General features: G+C 38.9%; 1 pseudogene; it reads left to right on the top strand.

Moving 5' to 3' along the window:
- The first annotated feature begins 18,024 nt into the window (after positions 1-18,024).
- LOC120583305 (piggyBac transposable element-derived protein 4-like) lies at positions 18,025-19,816 on the top strand (annotated as a pseudogene).
- Positions 19,817-20,890: the final 1,074 nt, after the last annotated feature.

The following is a 20,890-nucleotide window of genomic DNA, read 5'->3' as shown; positions in this document are numbered from 1 at the left end:
GAGGAGTCTGCACCTGCCGGCTGCCACAGCCTCTGTCTCGCTCAGCCAGGTGGGACCTGGAAGCCTCTCAACTGTTCCCCTTCCTAACATTCCAGGGTGATTTCTTATTTCCCTCCCTTGTTGTAGTGCTTCTGTTTATCCAGACCCTAGGTGACTCTGCTTGCTGTTTGCTCTGTGTTTTGTCGCATTTCTGGTGTGGTCACAAGAGGAGATGCACAAATCTTCGACGCTCTATGCCATCTTAAAAAATACTAAGTCTCTGAAACTCAGCGTGTAACTTACATTTATGTCAGATCTCATTTCAGACTAACTACAGTGCAGATGCTCATGGGCCAAATGTGGTCAGTTACTACTACATTGCACAGCTCAGCTTTGGAGGGAAAGACATAGAGGAATCCACAATGATGTGAGAACTGAGACTGAGGTGGGAATACAGAACTGCAAGACCCAGGTGAGAGCATCAACTCAATGTGGTTGGATCTGAAGGTTTGAGGCAGCAACAATCAAACTGAACATAAGTATTTCATTGCTCACCAGCCAAGGGAGTTTGCAGCCTGCTTCATGATGGCTCCATTCATTAAACCAATTTTTATTCTTTCCCTTAATAAATGTTTCCTTGAATACCCGAGACAGGTCCTGTGATGCAGGTATGGGTGCATCTCCATCCCAGCTCAGCCTCTCCTTGTGCACTGCCCTGCTTCTCCCCTCAGGTGTTCCAGAGCCTTCCCCACAGCCTCCTGCTGCAGCTCTGCTCCACTTTAGAGGCTGCTTTTTGGAAGTGCGTGAAATAGCATGGATAATCTCATTCAATCTCCCAGAAGTCCTGAGGATGTTCTCTTTTATGAATTTTACAACGGTGGAAACTGAATCTGGGAGATAATGTGCCCAGGAGCACTCCTAATGTGCTCAGCTGCTGCCCTGGAGATATAGCTGTCAATCCTTTTAATGGGTTAGAAAGCTATAAAAATCACTGATTTGAGACATCTTCTTAAATAACTTTTCTTCACAATATCTCTCTACTCCAGGTAGTCAATGATCTGTTAAACTGCCAGGTTTTCAAGATACTCCATGATTTACTCCCATGCTGATTCCCTAGGTCACTTGCTAATGCCCGCACCCTCTGTTCAATCTCATCAGGGGCCTATTCCCAGGGCACTAAGTGCTTTGCTGCTTCTGTGTCCTGTATGCTGTGTAGTTGTCTAGGAAAGATCAAAGCGAAATGACAGTGTGCTACAAAGAAGTAGGAAAATCCAAATATATTTTAAGAACAGAAATCCTCTGTCCTTATTAAAACATAAGAGGGCACTGTTGGCTAAAAAAGGGGTGTTTTGGTTTAATGGGAGCTTTTTCAGCCCTCACAGTACCCACAATCTGAGAGTGTCTTATCACCGAGGCATTTGCTTTCTGTGGAGTTATTGATTTCCTCTCCAAGTGTCTTTCTGTAACTCTAACTTAGCAACTCAGACATCTATCAGGTATTTGCTGAGAATTATTTTGCTCTGCACTTTCTGAATGATACAAACTCACAGTTTAATTCTTCAATAACAAAGAATTGTATAGGTATTTCAGGGCAATTTGTTTAACATTTCATATACATGTAAGGATATTTTATCCATTATTTGTGTTGTCAACCTAGAAAATGTCTAACTAAATGAAAATTCTGTTTCTTTCACTTGGTATTTGATAGGACTATTAAAAGTGACCGACTGTGAGAAAGCTGTTTTTACATGATGGTGTCCCCCAGGACGTGTATCTGAAGGAAGTGGGGCCTAAGTTACTGGCCTGGGTTCATCCTTCTACAACCAAGGAAGGGTTTTGCTCTTCCAGAGATGGCATGTTACTCAGATGAGGAGGAGAGAGCCAAGGACAACATCAGGAAACAAGGCAGAAATCTGAACTAGTTTATACTAAGATGCTCTGAGGATGCAACACTAAGCCAGCCTCTGTGGTTGAATAGGGATGGGACATGCAGTCAAACGTTCCCAAAAGACATGACGACTCACCAGGGATATGATGCTCTGGACCTATCAGCCCATTCATAAGAGGTGTGGAGTGCAGGGTGGGAGGCGGGGATCTGTGGGCACTATGGAGCCTGAAGGTTCACCTTCCGGATGCACCAGTCCCACCTGAAGCAAGACCGAGGGCCGAACCCCACAGAAATTTCTCCTAGAGGGTGGTTGGTGAGGCTGTTTCCCACCCCTGCCTCAGTGGCTCATGTTTGTTCTGGTTCTCCACTTCTTCATGTTCATATTTTCCTGAAATTCACTGTTTCTCCATGAGAGTAGGTCATGACTTTCAATCTACCTCCTTTGACTAGCACAGGTGACAGGTGGGAGAAGCTTAGCCAGTGGGCCTGGGACCTGAGCCATGGTCGTCAGAGCGAGGAGGATGACTGACTAGCCACATCGGGCTGTGTGTTGGTGAGAATTCAGGGGCTGGTATTGGCCTGACCAGTATCTATGTGCTCTGTCAGGACTCTGACCAGGAGAAGTGGGGCTGAGAGTGGGCTCATCCTTGCACTGCCCCTCCACTACTTGGTGCATGTGTGTTTATACAGACATACATGCATATGTATTCTTAATATATGTCTAAATATATTTTAAGGTATATATTTAAGATTATTTAACAATATACATGTGTGTACGTGTATATATGGTGTATGTATATTTGAGTATATATGATGTGTGTATCTGTATATCTACATATGGCATGTGTATATTCAAGTGCAGTGTGTGTATATTTGTATATATAGTCACTTATCTATATCACAAACAGTTCCCTGGTCAGAACCTGCATTGGCCTTCATTGTCCACCACATAAGGCACACACACCATTTCCATCTGGAAGCCCAAGCAGGTTATCTAATTCTTCTGTGCTTTAATGTCCTGATATGCAGTGTAGAACTATGAAATAGTACTGTACAAGTGACAATACTACTGCCTGCCTCACTGGACTTTTATGAGGATTAAATGAGTTGATGCATGTTGCGTACTAGTGTCTGTGACACAGTAAGTCTTAACAAATATTGGCTGTTATTATTATCAACTCCTTAGCCTGGTATTCACACTTCGACTTCCTGTTTCCCTGTAAACCTAGTACACTGCCTGGTTCCAAATGCACCTCATCATCTCCATGTCTCACCTCTCTTTCCCCTGGGACACCCTCCTCACCTTGTTCACCTCTCGAATTTCTGAATGGGTATCTTTTAGGGCTTCTCTCATGGCACCACGTGCCCAAGGACTTCTCTGATTTCCTTGATTAGAATAGCTTCCTTTGCCCCTCACTCCTCTAGTTCTCGGTGACAATCTTTAGACAGTTACCACATTGTAGCTTGTACTGTTATTTGGGAAGATTTTCTATTTTCCCTAATAGATATTACAATTCCTTAGGACAGAAATGGAGTCTTACAGACTTACCTCGTAGATGCTCTCCAAATATTTGACAGGTGGATCAATAAGCAAAATAAAGAAGATATGGCGCTCTTAAATGAACTTGCTCAAGTATTGAAGATGGTTCTAAATATTTTGATTTCAAAATCTCCCTAGTTCTACGTGGGTCTGAGTTGGCAGGGGGCCCAGCCTAGTAATTGTTAGAGAATGCGTGGCAGTTCAGAGTAGCAGGAATTCTGTGTGGTCCCCAGTTCCTCCTCTGGCTATTCCTTCCAGTTTGGTGACATCCTTTTCTCAATCCCATCAGGCACACAAAGACTCCATGTCTTCTCTCCCACTTTCATTGACTTGGTGGTAAAGATTAAAACATATATCCATAAGAATATCTAAATGGGTAAAACAAAGTAGTTCTTATTGTGCTTTCTAATTTCAGTTTGTTCCAAATTTCAGTTGCTGTAAATCTCATCTATTACATATATACATGTAGAAATATATAATATGTGTATATATAAAAATTAAAAAACTTGCCTTTACTTTAAAATATTCCTGGATAAACTATTCCTGAAATTATCATTAAAGGACATAAATCTGCATGAAATGACTCAAGGTTTCCAAGATTCTCAAAAAGTTAGAAAGGGAAATATATTTCCCAGCTCTTTCTGAAATCTATCATTACACCTAGCCAATGCCTGGTTGTATCTTAGTTCCTGTAGATACCTCTGGAAATTAGCAAATCAACTGCTTTCTAAGATAGTGCAGCTACTTGTGGATTCCAAAAGAGTTTATATTCTGAAAACCATTTCTGTACTAAAGGTGTATTCATATTCGAGACTTGAGGTAAAGATTTTTGCATGTTTTCAGTATTTTGACCCTTTTATGCTTTTAGTGATCTTTGGTATAAGTGGTTGTAAAATTAGCAAACTTAAAATAAAAATAAAAACCTACCAGAGTTTTCTGGTATTTCCTATTTCTCTCTTCTTCTGATTCATCGATTTCTGTTGTGCTTGCTGGATCTTACCTAGTTCAACTTATTCAATAAGGAGGCTATTAGTTTAAATATGATATTTATTCCTGGGTTGCAGTTATTTTTTTCTCATTGGCATCCCAAATATCATCACAGTTAAAAAGCACTTATTGTCTATATTTACAATATTCCATGCGTTGAGTAGTTTTAGATAAACCGCCTCCCCAAAAAGGACAACTTAAAAAAATTAAAATATAGAATCAAAGGCTTTAAGAAATTACCTCCCTAAGCTTTTTCCAATGGATGAGTCCTTTCTCCAAAGTTGGACCAAGTGGATGTCCCGCTCCTGTAGGAACATGTCGGTGAAATTAAAATGATTTGTTTATGAGGTAGCCTATTTCCCTTTTGGTCAAATCTACTTAATAAAAGAGCTCTTCTGAATATCATCAAAGTTTTTATTTTTAAATTTTTTAAATTTTTTTTATTTGTAACATTTAGTTAGGGGTTTTAGCTACACCATCTTGGGTTATATAGGATAATGATAATTTTTCTTCCCCTGGACAGATCTTCAAGTATTTGAAGGCAGCAACTGTGCACACTCTGTCTTTTTATCCCCCCAGGTAAATCATCTGCAATTCCTTTTCTTATCTCATGTGATTCTAGTTCTCTCTCCATTCTTGCTGCTTCCTCCAGAAACACACACACAGTATCCTTATGTAGTGTCCAGGGAGCAAACACGGTATTGATGTAGACTGTTATGGAAATAGCTTCAAAGTAATGCCAAATAACCACTATAGCTGATATACCACATATGATTCAGAGTATTGAATTTCTCATAGAAGATGTGGGATGATCTAAGAAAACCTCATTCTCACAGTTTAATCTGAAAAGAAAATTCTCAAATAAATGTGTGTTGATAAGTAGCCCCCATGCAAAACTTTCTTTTGGGGTAGGACTTACTTCCCCTCACTTGGCCTAATTTCACCCTAAGGACTGGGAGGATGTTTTCCTGGCTACGCAATAAAGAGGTTCTGTTTGTTGTCTTTCCTTTCTCCTGATCGAGTCCCTCTGGGGTTGTAGTAGGTGAGAGAGAGCTGTGACATCTAGTAAATCAGTGACACAGGGAGCCCTTGGCTCATGTGATTTCCTAAATGTGTGCTCCAGGAATGCTCCTCTCCTGTTCTCTTTCAATTCATTTGAGGAGCAAGAGATTGTCATTGTTTATTGGTGGCACATGAATCATGGGTACCTTCGGCAAGCCAAGGAGAGAGACGTCTTTGATGGCCCTCCTCCTCCCCACCTCAGAGCTCCTCCAGCTGCCCAGTCACCCTGCTCATCATGGGTCAGAGCCCACCATAGCCCTATGCCAGCCAGGAAGTGTCTGGGGGGATTACGTTTCCCCACAACCCTTTGCAGTAACTCTCTTTGCTTTTGTCTCTTTCAGGTTCTGATCTCTGATAAGAAACAGAAAGTAAACTAACTCAACTAAATAAATGAGTGCTTGATCATGTTAGCTAGTTAATTTATTTTTCCCATAATGTGAAGACTTGGTTAGAGGCCTACCTTCTAGTTCAGGTCTGGGGTATGCACTCCATCCTCTAGATGGTATGTTGACCCCAAGATGGAATTTATCTGCTGAGATGGACTTCTCATGGTAATAGAAGGACCAAATTTTACAAATAATAACAAACTAGCAGCCATTTGCTGATACAGGCTCACTGTATACATGGAAGAACCTCAGACTTAACTCTTCCTGCAATATGCTCTGCTTGTTTATGCCGTCTGTCTGAATTAAGTGTTATAAGGGAGTTCCTAGTTTTGTTTTTCCATGGATGGACTAAGACCTGCCCTGTCTAATCAGAACTGCTTCATAATGACCAACCAGGACCCATAATACTGACAATGAGGACTGCATTATTGGAAACAATCAGAACTGTACGAATTTGTATACTTCATTTATATAAAATGGACCTAACTGGGAAATTTCTCTGTAAAATGTGGCCCTACTTTGTCTCAGGGGAACATAATTTAGGTTGTACCTAAATCTGCAACTCCTGTCTGCAGCTCTTTTTGCTTGAATCAATGCTTTTTATTCTTTATTACAGTCTAAAATGAATTTTTGGTTTGCAGCTAGATGGTGTGATACTGTGAGCATGTGGGCATTTTGTAACCCTTTAACTCATACCATATGGGTGATTGCCTAGTCTATATTTGTGCATGTCATTCAAGCCCTGGGCACTCATAAACGGCCTCTTTTTACTCTGGTTTTGGAACTTTCTTTTCTGGTACTTTTCACAAATATTAGCCATCACCAGGGGCAAGGGGTAAGAGTAAGTCACTGGGTTTCTCTGAGCAATTGAGTAATTGAGTCCTTTTCCATGTGATCTATCGATCGATCGATCTATCTACCTATCTATCTATCTAATTTTAAAATCCAGGTGCTTATTTCTTAACTCTCTAACACTAAATTCCCTAGCAAAGCGTTAAAGCCATGGTTCTTAGAGACCATGAAATAAACCAGGTCCTACATATAGATATGTCCTAGACCCTTGCCTGCCGCATCATGGCTTCTCTGGTGAGTTTACGTTGCTAAGTCACATTTTTAGGTCATCTTAGCAAAATTGAATTTTTGGTTAGGCTTTTTATCTCTACCAGGTGAATTTTATTTATTTATTTATTTATTCATTCATTCATTCATTCATTCATTCATTTATCTATCTAGCTATTTATTTATTTATTTTTTCGGTTAGTTTCTTTAATGTATCCACATCTTTAACTCTTTCCTGTTTATAACCTCTGTCTAAGATTTTTCTTCTGTGCTTTAAACTGGTGCCAAGTAACAGGAACAGTCCATCTGTATGTCTCACCATACTCAAGTCTGGAGTCGACAGAGTCATACATGCACATCAACAGTGTGTGTGGCTGAACCTCAAGGCAGGGCAGGTAGGAGAGCCACTGCTGGAAAAGGGAAGTTGGGGAGTTACTGGCTGGGGTGGCCCACTTTTGGGGTCATGGAGAGCAGTGAGAATTGACCCCATGCAGTCATGACAGGTGCTTTCACATGGCTTTCTACAACATTCTAGGGAGGAAGAACACAGGCTTTGAAGCCACATAAACCCGAATCCAACCCTGCCACTGCGTATCCGATTCCATAACCTCTTTAAGCTAGACCCAGAAACGCAAATGCTTTCAAGGCTGGGCAGGTATGGTAAATGATGCAGAGGGCCAGGGGTGTGTGGCAAACGAAGGTGCGCAGAGAGCATACCTTGGACCACAGCGACTCTTGCTATGTGGCAATGCAGAATCTTCATTGCCATACTACCATATTTTTAAAGAAAAATAAAAAACTTGGACTTTTAGGTAAACTCTCTTGTTTTTGAAAACCTTAGCCCAAATATTTTTAAAATACTGCTTAACATGGACTGACAATTTTTCCCCATCGGCATTTAAGCCTCAGTTTCTTCAGGTGTAAAATGTGAATAATAGTATTTAAGCCTTGCAGGGTTGTGTGTGGATTGCATGAGGTAACGTTTGGCAATAACAGCAGGATTTCCTGGCACATGGTAAGCAGTCACTAAATGGAGTTGTTAATATTGTCATCATTATTATTTGAGTTAATTAAGGTCAGAAGGAACAAACAAAGGTTAACAAACAAATTAAGTCTTTCCCTGGTTTGGAGTCCAAATACCATTTTAGGGGGAGACAGGGTCCTGGATTTAATTCTAAACATTTTCATTTATTTAATACCTATGTTGAAGACCCGCTATGTGCTAGTACTAAGGATGCAGTAGTGGCAAGGTAAGGTGATTTTCAGGGGTCTGATTCTAACGTGTATTAGTCACTTCATGGAGGGGACCAGATGTATCTGTAGGGGCCATATTTTTTATCATGGCCTCTCAGTATGAGTCCTGTTGTCTAGCTTAATAATAAAGCTGTTTATCTGCCTATATTGTTCAGGCAAATAACATACAAATGACCTATTTATAATTATAAAACATATCCCCCAGATTATGAAACATAAATTTAACAGCTCTTAATAACTGTACAAATCTCCAAATCTCCCCCCACCATCTGCCCCTATATCCTACACAGTTGTGTGATTATTACTAATTCATAGGCCAGTGACATTGTAGCTTGACTATTGCATCAGCTAGGCAGTTCTGTGAGAACTCTGGATAAATTCTGTGCATTTATTAGCAGGTTGCTGGCTATCTGCTACTAACCACTTTCTTAGTTGAGTGTTTTCCTGAAAATCTATAAATATTAATGTTTGAGTAGAAACTCTGATGATTATTAGTTCTAGTAAGCACTGAAATGAGATAAACAAATAATTGCTGATTTACTCTAGACTGGTTAGGAGGGAAGAACACATCTGATGTTTACATGTTAAATGTTACCATGTTCTAATTCAATGGCATGTTTGTATTTAATGCAGATTTTAACATATATCCTCAGAATGTGCCTGGATGAAAGAGAAGAGGAGAAGTGATTATTTTGACAAACAATAAGTTCTATAAAAGGGCTTAGTGGTCCTATTGGACCCTAAATTTTGAGATAAGTGTTTTCTATGTGTCAGGTACTATGATAAGCACTTAGGACATACAATTAGGCTCTAAACCATCAAGAAATTGACTAAAAAACTTTTGTCGGGCTAATGCTACGATGGTAATCATATTGTATTTTATAAGTATTAAATCAACATGTTATACACCTTAAACCTACACAATGTTATATGCCAGTTATATCTTAATTAAAAAACCCAAACCCAAAACCTTCATTGAGTGGAAGGAGAGAGGTGTGGACTATGTCTTCCACTTCCTTTCCTTAGTCCAGGGGCTCTGTTCAGCCTCGAATAAGAAGCATAATTTAGGGAATCTTAAAAACTCCCAAAGTCCAGATCACACCCTAGACCAATTAAGTCAGAATATTTGGGGTTGGAGCACAGTCATGACTAATTTTTCACATTCTTATGGTATATACTGGGTTTAAAGACCACCATCTTATGCTCTTGGGGAGTTATGTCTGTTGTCTTGCTTTGCTAGAGAATTGGAATCTGGGTTGGTTTTGTTGGTCTCCATGGGAAGTGGTGTGCAGAGCTGTGGAGAAACTGATGCTTGGTAGAGGGGAGGAGAAGAGTAAGAGCTCAGCTTTTTTCATTCACAATTCAAATGGCGTACAATCAAATTCCTTCCCGTATGCCCTGAATGGTACACGAATCTGAGAAACTGTTATCCTAGAGCCACTTTTCTGCACAACTGGTTATTTTTACCAGAACATGGGCATATTATTTTTATAAGCTGATCTTCAGGACTAGGAAATGACTTTGCTGTGCAGATCGTCTTGATATTGGGCCTCCTACCCTGGTCTGGCTTCCCTAGGTGCTCCCCATCTCTGTGAAAGCCATCTCCATCACATTGATTACACAGTCCATGTGCCTGACCTTTAGCTTTGACATATTATGTCTCCCTCATCCCTACATCCAATTACTAAGTTCTCTCCATCCCAAAAGCCATCACCCTAGTTTAATCATGCAAAACAGTAGCCTCCTAACCACTCATGGCTGCAGAAGATTCTTTAAAAGTACAAACCTGTCATGTACCCAGCACTCCTTGAGTTTTAGGGCTTTAAGAATAGAAAGTCATTTCCGTGGATCTGCTTCACTTGGACCCCATCTAAGTCAGCTGCTCTGTCTTATGCACTTTCCCCTTGTCCTCAGCATTCAGACCTTCCTAGTATTGTTCCTATTCCTCAAACATGCATGACCCTTCCCACTTCAAGGCTCTTTCTCTTAGTCTTTTCCCTCATTCATGGGGCAGAGACTGTAATGCTCTCCAGTATTTCATGGGACTACTCCATTTCACAGCCACATGCAGTGGGGCCGTGCTCCTAGTTCTAGCCAATGTGCCAGGAGGGATGTGACCAGTGTGACTCTGGCACTGAAGTTGAGAACCATTCTTCACATGCTCTCTTCTCTGGCCACTGTGACTGAGGAGGCCTCTGCCAAGATGGCAGGTTACAGAACAGGAGCATCTTGAATTAAATCTAGAGCAAGTGTCACAAAGAATCACCTGGAGTTTGAATGAGCGAGAAATAAATTCTATTCAAGTTTATTTTTTCTCACTTCAAGTACAATGTGTTATGTTTCTGGTTTGTGAGCAATATTCCATGTTAGTCAAGAAGTCAGGTCCCTTTCCTTAGAGGTCCACCCTCCCATAATCCCTCAGAGTCTTTTTTGTTAGTGAATGGAGAAAGAGGGGGAGGACAGCAGGAGGGTGAGCTTTGTAGGCTGGGCACATGCCACTTCTGTCCTCATCCAGCTGACCGGAGCTTTTCCCTCAGATTCAGTGACCAGCTGTGGGTCCTAGAGCCTGACACACATTCTGCTGCCACGTGACAGCTTCCTTCCCCCAATCTTTCACCCTCACAGGCACATGCTTCACTAGCACATATTTGCGCTCCTCTAGTTCCCAGCTACAAAAATGTGAATACGAGGCTTGTCTGAAAGCTGTTTGTTGTCTGAGAATGTATACTGAACCATTGACATTTGGAGCTGTCTTCAATTTTAGGCGAATCTCTACCCAGCTCCTGGGGTATGGCTTATTTTACTGCATTCCCACAGGAGGCAAACCTATGCAGAATCATGAGAAAGGGAGGAACATTTAATACTGTACATCTTTTTTACTAAGCCTTCCCAGATCTGAATTATTAAAAGCTTCTATTACATTTTAGGTATTCATAGATTAGCACTTCTTTTTCAGAAGGACATACTGCTAGTTATGGTTAGGATCTGGCAATAATTTGATTTGAAGACTGAATTTCTCCAAAGGAGATCTGAAATTCAAGGCTTTAGATTTTCTTCTCCTGAACCCATTGTACCTTAGGGTAGACTAGTACAACTCTAAACACTTCTGTTTTGAGCATTTCCAAAGCTAACAATTTATCTTTGTGCTCAGTGTCCTATATTTATATCCTTTGCAACAAAGAATTGCTGTTATTGGTTTCATATAATTATTTATAAGTGCTATAATCTTAGATGCTGAATTCCCTGTGTATTACATATTTAAAAATTAATTTTAATAAGATAATATATTCCCTTCTCCCTTTAACTTTAGATTCTGAGAAATTACAATCAGCATTGCCATACTTTATGAGAAACTAAAGGTTGATAGAATTATAGAAGGGAGTGTGTGTGCTGTGACTGTTGCTGGGGCCCGTATTCAGTTAAAACATGTAGTTGTAAGAGATAGACTGATTTTTTTCAAAGAGTATCAGAAGTTCAGCCTCTGGGTAAAAAAAAAAAAAAAAAAAGAGAGACCTGTGAGAATGTTTAAGGATCAGTGGATGTGCATATGAAGCATTTCTCAAATTTACATTCCAAAAGTTTGTGCATGATAGTTTCAAAAGGATGAATCAGTTAGTGGCATTTGGCCACCAGTAATAGAAACCCAAGAAATACAGAAGCTTAAACCAAATTAGGAATTTATTTTTTCTCATGTAATACCAATTTAAAGGTGGCCAGTCTAGATTGATATGAAGCTTCACAATATCATTAAGAATCCAACTTTTAAAAAATCTCCTTCCCTTCTGTTGACTTTTGCCTTCATGTTCTTAAGATGGCTACTGAAGAACCAGCCATTATATTTCTATTTCAGCAAAGAATAAAGGGAAGATCAAAAGGCAAAATGGTATTAATCATCTAACTCAGTTTCACAAGTGACTTCCATTTATATCTCCTTGGCCAGAGCTGCGTCAAATTTCTATCCATAGCTGCAAAGGAGGCAATGTATCTTTTAGCTGGTTGCATGGCACCTCCTCCAAATACTGGGTCCCTGTTTGTAGGAAAGGAGAGGAGAAGGAGTTTAGGGCAGGCAAATAGTGGTTTCTGCCACCAAGACTTCTCCAAATTTTGACTATGCTAATGTATGTGGTTCCTTTATCCATGCAGAGGGCTCAATATGCAATGTGTCTCCAGCTGATTTAACTCTGTCCTTCTCTGGAACACATGTTAGGAAATTCTGCTTCAGCCACAGCTTCTTATTACAGAGGCACATGTGAACCTCTGTGTCCTACACCAGGCACACATAGCCTATTCACAATTTAACTAATATTTAAATTTTACAGCAGGAGAACTGAAGCAATAAAAATTGAAAAGTAACTTGGCAAGCTAGTTTCTGAGATGTGACCCACATTTTTGGGCATGGATGATTACCCTGATATTCAGCTCACATTAACCTTGGTTTTCCCACATCTTCAACTCTCCTGCCTGGCTATGCTGAGTAAGTGTTGATACAGGGCTGGCCTTGTTCCCAGCATCCAACCTGACCCCTCCCAGTCACAGATGTGGACTATTGGGGTGGGAGCTTGGGGGTGGTGCAGCTGGAAACTGCCAAAGGAGGGGCTCCTTGCTTATTTAATGCCCCATGTGAGCTCAGTGACCTCCTTATGACCTCATTCCTGAAGGCCTTAACCCAACCCACCAGTTACTCTTTACTCACACTTCATAAACAAGATGGGCTCATTTTTATTACATTTGTTGATATGGAGGAAGAATACTTTTGTTATTGTGAAATATCACTTTAGAGTTGGCAGATCCCAGCCACTATAAACAACAGTAGTTCTCCACGAATGTTGGCATTTGAAAGCTGTACACTCAGATTTCATTAGCTCCTTGTCTGGGTGAGTGGGAAACTCTCCATCACACTATGGTCCATGTACTGGATAGTCTCGCCATAAGATGAATGATTAATTAGGGAGACCAGCCAGCTAGTGAGATAGTAGGATCGCCAGGTTGGTAATGCCATGGTTGTGTGGGCACGAGGTGGCAGCACTGGTCATAAGGTAATGGGGATGGTTAAAGTGTTTAAAACGGGAATTTTATGTGCATGAAACAAATTATGCAGCATTGTCAACTCAGCACAGTAGCAATTATTAAAATCCTACGTAAAGTATTTATTTGACACTACAGCTGTTGGAAATTACATCTATCTCGAAGGCTGTCAAGGTTCAAAATATTAAGAGGAAAAAGAACCACTTCTAAGGAATTTTTTTTTTATTATATACTCTGAAATCGATCATATTTTAGATAATGTGTTTATCTGAAAACTCTCCTCTAAGATCTGTAATTAAGATTTTGTCTGAAGAGACAAATGATAAATAGTATCATTATAACTGTTCAACAGATTAGAAATAGAATTTAATTTATTTATTGGTTTTGGCTAGTTAGGGTAGGAATGCTAATTTTATTTGTATCTAGAAGAGGACAAATTGCTAAAATCGGAAACTAAAATAGCATTTTCCTATATTTTACGAGCTGAATTATTTCTTAATGTCAATGAAAATAAATGTTTCTCTGTAGTAGACCTCTTTTGAGAGTGGTCCTTGACACACAATCATAGCTACTGTCTATAGAAGATCTCTTATGGGTGTTTAATACCAAAGTTAATTTCTGAGGTCACAGTCAGTGCAAAACAATACAAAGTCCAGTTGAAAATTGTGTTAGGTTCCTATGGATGCAGTAATATGTTATCACAAATTTGATGGCTTAGAAACAACAGTTTTAACAGTTCTGGAAGCCAGAAGCCCAGAATCCACTGGGGAGAATCCATTCTTTGACTCTTCTGGCTTCTGGTGGCTGCTGATGTTCCTTGGCTTGCAGCTGCATCACTTTAATCCCTGCCTCCATTTTCACATGCCTTCTCCTCTTCTGTCTGTATCAAATCTCCCTTTGCTTCTCTATTAGGACATTTGTGAATGCATTGACAATCCGCTTGGATAATCAAGGATTATCTCTTCACCTCAAGATCCTTAATGCAATCGCATTTATAAAGTTTTTTTTTTTTTTTTTTTTCATTTAAGGTTTGCAGGATGAGGGTATGGATATCTTTTCTGGAGGGGAACATTTTTGGCCTTTTACAAAAGTCGAAGCTGACTATCTGGTAAAGGTTAACTAGAGCAAGTAGAAAGGTGTGCCCTGATGAAATCCAAAGTTTTAGGAACTCTGAAACTTTGATATAGGAAGCCTTACCAAATTTCAAACTGTAACTGTGCAAAAACTTCACTTTTTAAAAATGACTTTTTCTCTTTTCTTTCTCCTTATTCAAATTTGTCTTGCACAGTCTAATAGCACCCTGACTCACTTGCTTTTCTTTCCTTATCCTTCCACCTTTGCACATACTATAGGACCCCTCACTTAATCATTAAGCCCTTAAGACATCAGATTCTGGTTAGCATCAGTCTTAGAAACAGAGCCTCAGGTCTGCTGACCACAGACATAGAGTTTTTGTCAAACTAAAGATAAGATCTTAATCTCAGTTGTGTTTCAGCTCTAGACCCAGGAAAGCAGAATGACTCTATCAGACACATCCCCTCAAAACCAGAATGACACCATGACTGACATCGGGACCTTATGCAATGATCAACTGCCTCTTACTCTAGCCCCAACCAATCAGTAGAGCTCATAACCTCAACTTCCTTAGCTACCATGACTAATGATTTTTCCCCTATGTAACCTATACCCTAGAAGCCATTGGGGGAGCCAGGTCTCTGGCCACTAGCTAACCTGTGTTTCTGGGCTTGATGCCATTTCCTTAAATAATAAACCTTTACTTTCTTTGATGCAAACCTTTGTTCATGTCTCATTTGGTTTTGATGTGTGCAGGCAAATGAACCCCCCTTAGTTTGGTAATAAAACTCAGATTAGAGCAGACCCTCAGATAACCTACTCACACCTGGAATGGGGGTCTTCCCCTGTTGAGAGTGAATACATCCTTGGAAAAGCTGTTTCTGCTGTGAGGTATTTAATGAGTGTCACTGAGTTATCTCACGGCATTCTGATATACTGCTTCAGGCAGCCCAGAGACTCAAACTCTGAGTGAAATTTCCCTGGGTGGTTTTATGTTGTTTCAGGCATTATTATTTATCTGTCTGTCTGTCTGTCTGTCTATCTATCTATCTATCTATCTATCTATTTATTTATTTTTGTGCAGGGATTGTTTGCAATTTGGGAGAGTTTTTGAGTGTCTCTGAAGCCATTCCATGTTTCATAGGTATGGGCATTGGGTGCCACACTGTTGTGGTGACCTGAAGGCTAAGACAAGTCTTTTGTTCAAAGATGAACATTAACCTTGAATAAGGAATAAAATTATTTTAAAAGAATTTAGAAACAATAATAAATTAAAAATTTGTAGTTCAGAATAAAAAAAAATCTATCTTGCTAATAAAAAATGCTAATTCATTTTCAGTACAATGAATACTTTTAGTCATGGAAGATAATTTGAGTTCTTTAAAGTATTACTTTCTTTTATAATTGTTATACAATCATTAAGTACTGTTAAAAATATTTTTTCTCAATTTATTTTATTTTTTTATTTGCTGCACCAGATGATATAGTTTTAAAAATATTTATGGTGTTATAGGCATGTACTTAAAGATATATTTTCTCCACTTTTGATAAAAGTATTACTTTATGTCTATATGAAGGATGAAGAGTATAGGGAAGGGATGTTTACATACACACAAATCATTATTATAGGATGATGCATTTATAACAAAAGATGTGTTTTTTGGCCTTTTACCAATCTTTTTGAATGTAAAAAAATTGATGTTATGGCTAGTTCCCAAGCTTCAATTCTATAGCCACTTACCATAGACTTTTCAATGCTATTGGCTTACGTACATTTTGAAGATAAAACTGGCTGTTTAGTACAAAGCAGAAAAAAAGTCATACAATGTTTTTATAAAATTCCTTTCAGGAATTATCTGCCTATGGTGTGTGTGGGTAATACCATTCAAGGAACTGTGGGACTTGTTTAAGAGCCATGGAATTTTATTTTATTTTATTTGTTTTTTAAGAACTATGGAATTTTAGAAGAAAGTATGTCTTTCAAATGCCTCATTGACAGTGAGAAAACTGAGGACTGATTTTCCAAAATCATACAGTTAATTAGCAGAAGAGCCCCTTCTAGAATTCAGATTTCTTAATAGCCCATTCAGAGTTCTCTGTTCTTATCATATCTTTTTATCAGGGTAGAACAGTGTTTGTCAACCACTGTACTATGGTTGATACTCTTATCCCAGATCTTTCACAGGATCATTGCCCAATTTAGATAATGTGTAAATGGATTTCATTACTCTAGTCAGAAAGATACTCTTAAGCAATGTCAGGCCGACTTTATGCTGAGTTGGTTCAGGGAAATGACATGGAGTGGGGATGACTTGCTGTGAGTAAGTAGCATTATTTCCTACTGACACCAAGGCAACCTTGTGTTTTAGTTGGGACAAGGTGGGATGAAACAGAAGTGAGTTTTACTCAAACCGTAGTACAGAATTTAATGATGACAGCATTAAAATTGTTGGTGATTTGTATGATGTTGTGAGTTGTTTGAGCCTTTCAAGTGTGCCATCAGAAACCCTGGTATTTGAAAATATGATGAGTAGACAAGAACACTGAGAATTATTGAGTGAATTACTTATAATATGATGACCATTAAGGCATCTTCCAGCTCTGAAGTCCATGAGTCTATGATCTTAGGTACGATGGTGTGGACTATGGAGGGAATGTAGGTATAAAAACATTAATTTCCATAATTGACTTAACTGGCTCTCTAATTCTCTCAATATATTGAAAAACAAAGCTTTATATACTGTGCAGATAATTTCGGTGGTCACTAAGTGATAGTTAATCCTTCCTTATACTACTCCAATAAACTGGGTTTAGATTATTGTTTCTATTTTTTTTTAATGAACAAATTGAGGCCCAGAGATTTTAGTGACTTGAAGAATGGTAGAATTGCATAGTAGATTCTACCTCCAGACTGGCCTTCATAGCCCTTACCTACTGTTGTCTTATATTTGATAGTTTCAGTAATGCCCTCCCATTACTGGAGCTATTCTTTTTGGGCTCAGGCTTTGTATTGCCAGAATGGAGGGAGATGGTGGTAGAAGTGAAGGGAAATTGACTCTTTCCAAAGATCTTTTGTCCAAGAATGGTATGATTGCATGTTTCTTTGCAGTTGACACCATCTAAGACATACAATTGCCTAGGGTGTGTGTGTGGAGTAGAGCAAGGTCTAGTTCATGAGGTCTGCACATGCCTTGTACAGGGATGAGGAAAGTGAGGATTCCTAAGTGAGGGTGGCAGAAGCCAACATTCACTATTTCATAGTTGCGTCTGTGTCACGATGAAACAACAAAGGCAATGTGGATAGCAGAAATGTACTTGCATTTATGTGGAAGTAAGTGAGAAAGTTTATATAACAAATACCATGTTTGAGAAGAAAGTAAAGATGAAGAGTTACAGGGGAGGAAACTAAAAAGAAAAAAAAACTTTAAAAAGCGTCCTCTGTCTAAGCAGTCATTTGTCCTTTCTCATCCCGAATGTTGCATCTTTATATTTTCTCTCATTCCTTATGGGCTTATCTTTAACCATCTTAGACCCTCCAATTTGACTTATAGGATTGTATTTTTTTGGGCAAAATATTTTAACCCATTTCCCGTTTGCCCCCAAAATACTTGCCGGTGTATTTGCAGATTACAGTCCTAACCATATCCCCAAAGTTTGCCATGAAATGTTTTACTTTTATTATTATTTTTGCATCACTCTAGTGTATTGATAGTCTTTGAAAACAAACAACATCATTCTATTTACAATGCATTTTGTTTTTAGTAGTGGTATTTCCATTTAGGAAATACAGTAATTTGCGATTACTGAAAATGTCAAATCCTAGAAAACATAGCTTTCCTGCATGTGTTGTTAACATCATTCTCTTGTTGTTAGCCAAAGATTCATTTGATGAATCCAATTTTTCCAAAATAGATGATTCTGATGATTTTTTGGATAGTGCTTCCGAAAACTATATAGTCAGACCTCCACCTGATTTGGAATCTGATAGAAATAGCCCTATGTCAGTTAACTTGGGTCACATTCTGAAATGGTCAACTTGTGTTATGATTCCTCATCAAAGGTATTACTTTACTGGCACATCTAGCAGAAAAATTGATGTCAATGATAACCACTGATTCACTGCAGCATTTTGAACTGTTCTTTACTGAGTAATTAGTTTCAAAAATTACCAGTGAAACAAATGCTCAAACTGCCTTGTTGGCTTTGAAGCCAGTTGGTTGGAAAGGATTTTTGTAAATGAATAAATGGAAAGACATTGACAAAGATAAACTAAAAGTCTTTTTTGCAGTAATGTTACTGCAAGGTACTGTGCAGAAACCTGAGCTGGAGATGTTTTAGTTGACAAGGCCTCTTTTGAATATACCTGATCTCAGGCAAATTGTGACTGGTGAAAGATTTTTACTTTTGCTTTAGTGCCTGTATTATTGTCAACAATTCTTCCATGTTCACTGGTCAATCAAAGGCCTAGACTTCATTGCAGAATATCAAACTTGTGTTCAACTTTCTTGTAAATGAGTTTTCAACTGTATATACTCCAAACAGAAACATTGTAGTTGATGAATCACTGATGGTGTGCAAGGGGAGGTTAGCTATGAAGCAGTACATCCCACATCCTGACACATGAGCATGATTCGGTCTCAAGCTGTATGTACTTTGTAGAAGTCAATCTGGTTACTTGTGGAATGTGCTTGATCACACGCCCAGTATAAATCCGAAAGAGTCAGCTTATAGTCTAAAATCGTCGCACATTGTTCTAGCCTTGATCAATGACCTTCTTGGCCAAGGATATTGTGTTTTCTTCAATAACTTTCGTATATCTCCCATGCTTTTCAGAGAATTGCATCAAAACAGGACTGATGCAGTAGGGACAGCTCATTTGAACAGAAAACAGATGCCAAATGATCTGAAAAAAGGGATTGCAAAGGAGACTGTAGCCAGATTCTATGGTGAAATTATGGCACGGAAATGGCGTTACAAGAAGGAAGTGACAGTGTTGTCAACATTCCACAATGAAACAGTGATTGAACTAGACAACAGAAGTGGAAAGAAAGCTAAGAAGCCATATGTCATTGTGTATTATAACGAGAATATAGGAGCAATGGACTTGGCTGATTGCATACTCACTTCTTATCAATTGAGCGCAAAAGGTACAAGTTTCGATATAAGAAATTCTTTCACCACCTTCTAAACATTACAGTGCTGAACTCCTACATCCTGTTGAAGGACAATTCTGAACACACGATCAGCCATGTAAACTTCAGACTGACGTTGATTCAAAGAATGCTGGAAAAGCATCATATGCCAGGACAGCAACATCTTTGAGGTTGTTGGTGCTCTGATGATGTCACACCCCTTTACCTGTCTGTAAGACATTTCCCTGAGAGCACACCACCAACATCGGGGAAACAGAATCCAACTGGTTGCTGCAAAGTTTGCTCCTCACACAATGACAAGGATAGCAAGGAGATCTGAAGAGAAATGAGATATTTTTGTGTAGAATGTGATGTTCTGCTTTGTGTTGTTCTGTGCTTTGAAATTTACCACATAAAAAAAAACTATTAAATATTGATCATCATATACATTTCTGTTACATTAGGATTAGAGATAAGCTCTGTTTAGAAATAACTTCAAAAACAGTTTTTATATTTTATTTTCACATTGAAAACCAGTCAGATTTGCTTCAGCCTCAAAGAGCATGTTTATGTAAAATTAAACTAATGTTGGCAGAAAGCTGCACTTATGTTCTAAATGAGAAATGGGTTAAAGTTTGGGGTTTCCTCCTTTTTGTCGTTGTAAGTCCCCACTAGTGAGAGTCACACCAAAAGTCTGACTTGGATATTTATGATCTTTCTTATTTTCATGTATACTGATACCAGCTCAGGATATTGTCCTATAGGGCAGTAAACCCAGAGTTGGGTAACATGGTAACACAGGCAGTCTGTATTAGATTCCAATGTTTAATCAGATTCCAAATTCAGAAGTGATGGATTAATTGAGGCAGGATTTGCGAAATGATGTGTTGAGATGGTTGGACCTCAAGGGGGTTAACCAGCAGCTCCCTCTAAGATGAATGTCATCCCTCAACAGCAATCATGTTAATGACTTATTGAAGAAACAATGGGCTCATTGTAACAGTCTTAGGGAAGCACTCTTGTGAAAGGCTTGCCAACACATTGAATTTATTCTGTCTGAAAGGCTCTTCACTAATTATAATTAGCTAAGTGAATTTGGAAAAGTGCATCCACTTTTCCTCATTTGGAAAATAGGTTTTTGGCAGAGTTGCCTCCCAAGGTAACTTTTGGCTCTAACTTTAAGTTGTTTTACGAGATCCCAGTGGTTTCATGGAAAATGTATCCCTTAGCCCTAGCAGACAATTCCTGAAAAGAAGAAAATCAAATGAATCCCTTTTTCAGTTTTAATTCTTAACACTAATTCTTTCAACCTTTCGACCTTAAAAAAAAGTCAAACTGTACCTGCCATGGAATGTTTGTATTTTAGCTAAAGTAATATTAAATTCAGACGAGAAAGATCCTTAATACCAATAAAATTATTAGCATCAATCTGTATGGGCTTTTTAAAAGCATCCTCTGCTTATGTAGTCATTTGCCCTTTCTCATTCTGAATGTTGCTCATTTC

Source organism: Pteropus medius, unplaced genomic scaffold, assembly GCF_902729225.1.
Source record: "Pteropus medius unplaced genomic scaffold, Ma_sr-lr_union100, whole genome shotgun sequence".
Classification (NCBI taxonomy): Eukaryota; Metazoa; Chordata; class Mammalia; order Chiroptera; family Pteropodidae; genus Pteropus; species Pteropus medius.
Note: the sequence above shows the minus strand (reverse complement) of the source record. Positions and strands in the feature narration are given on the sequence as shown.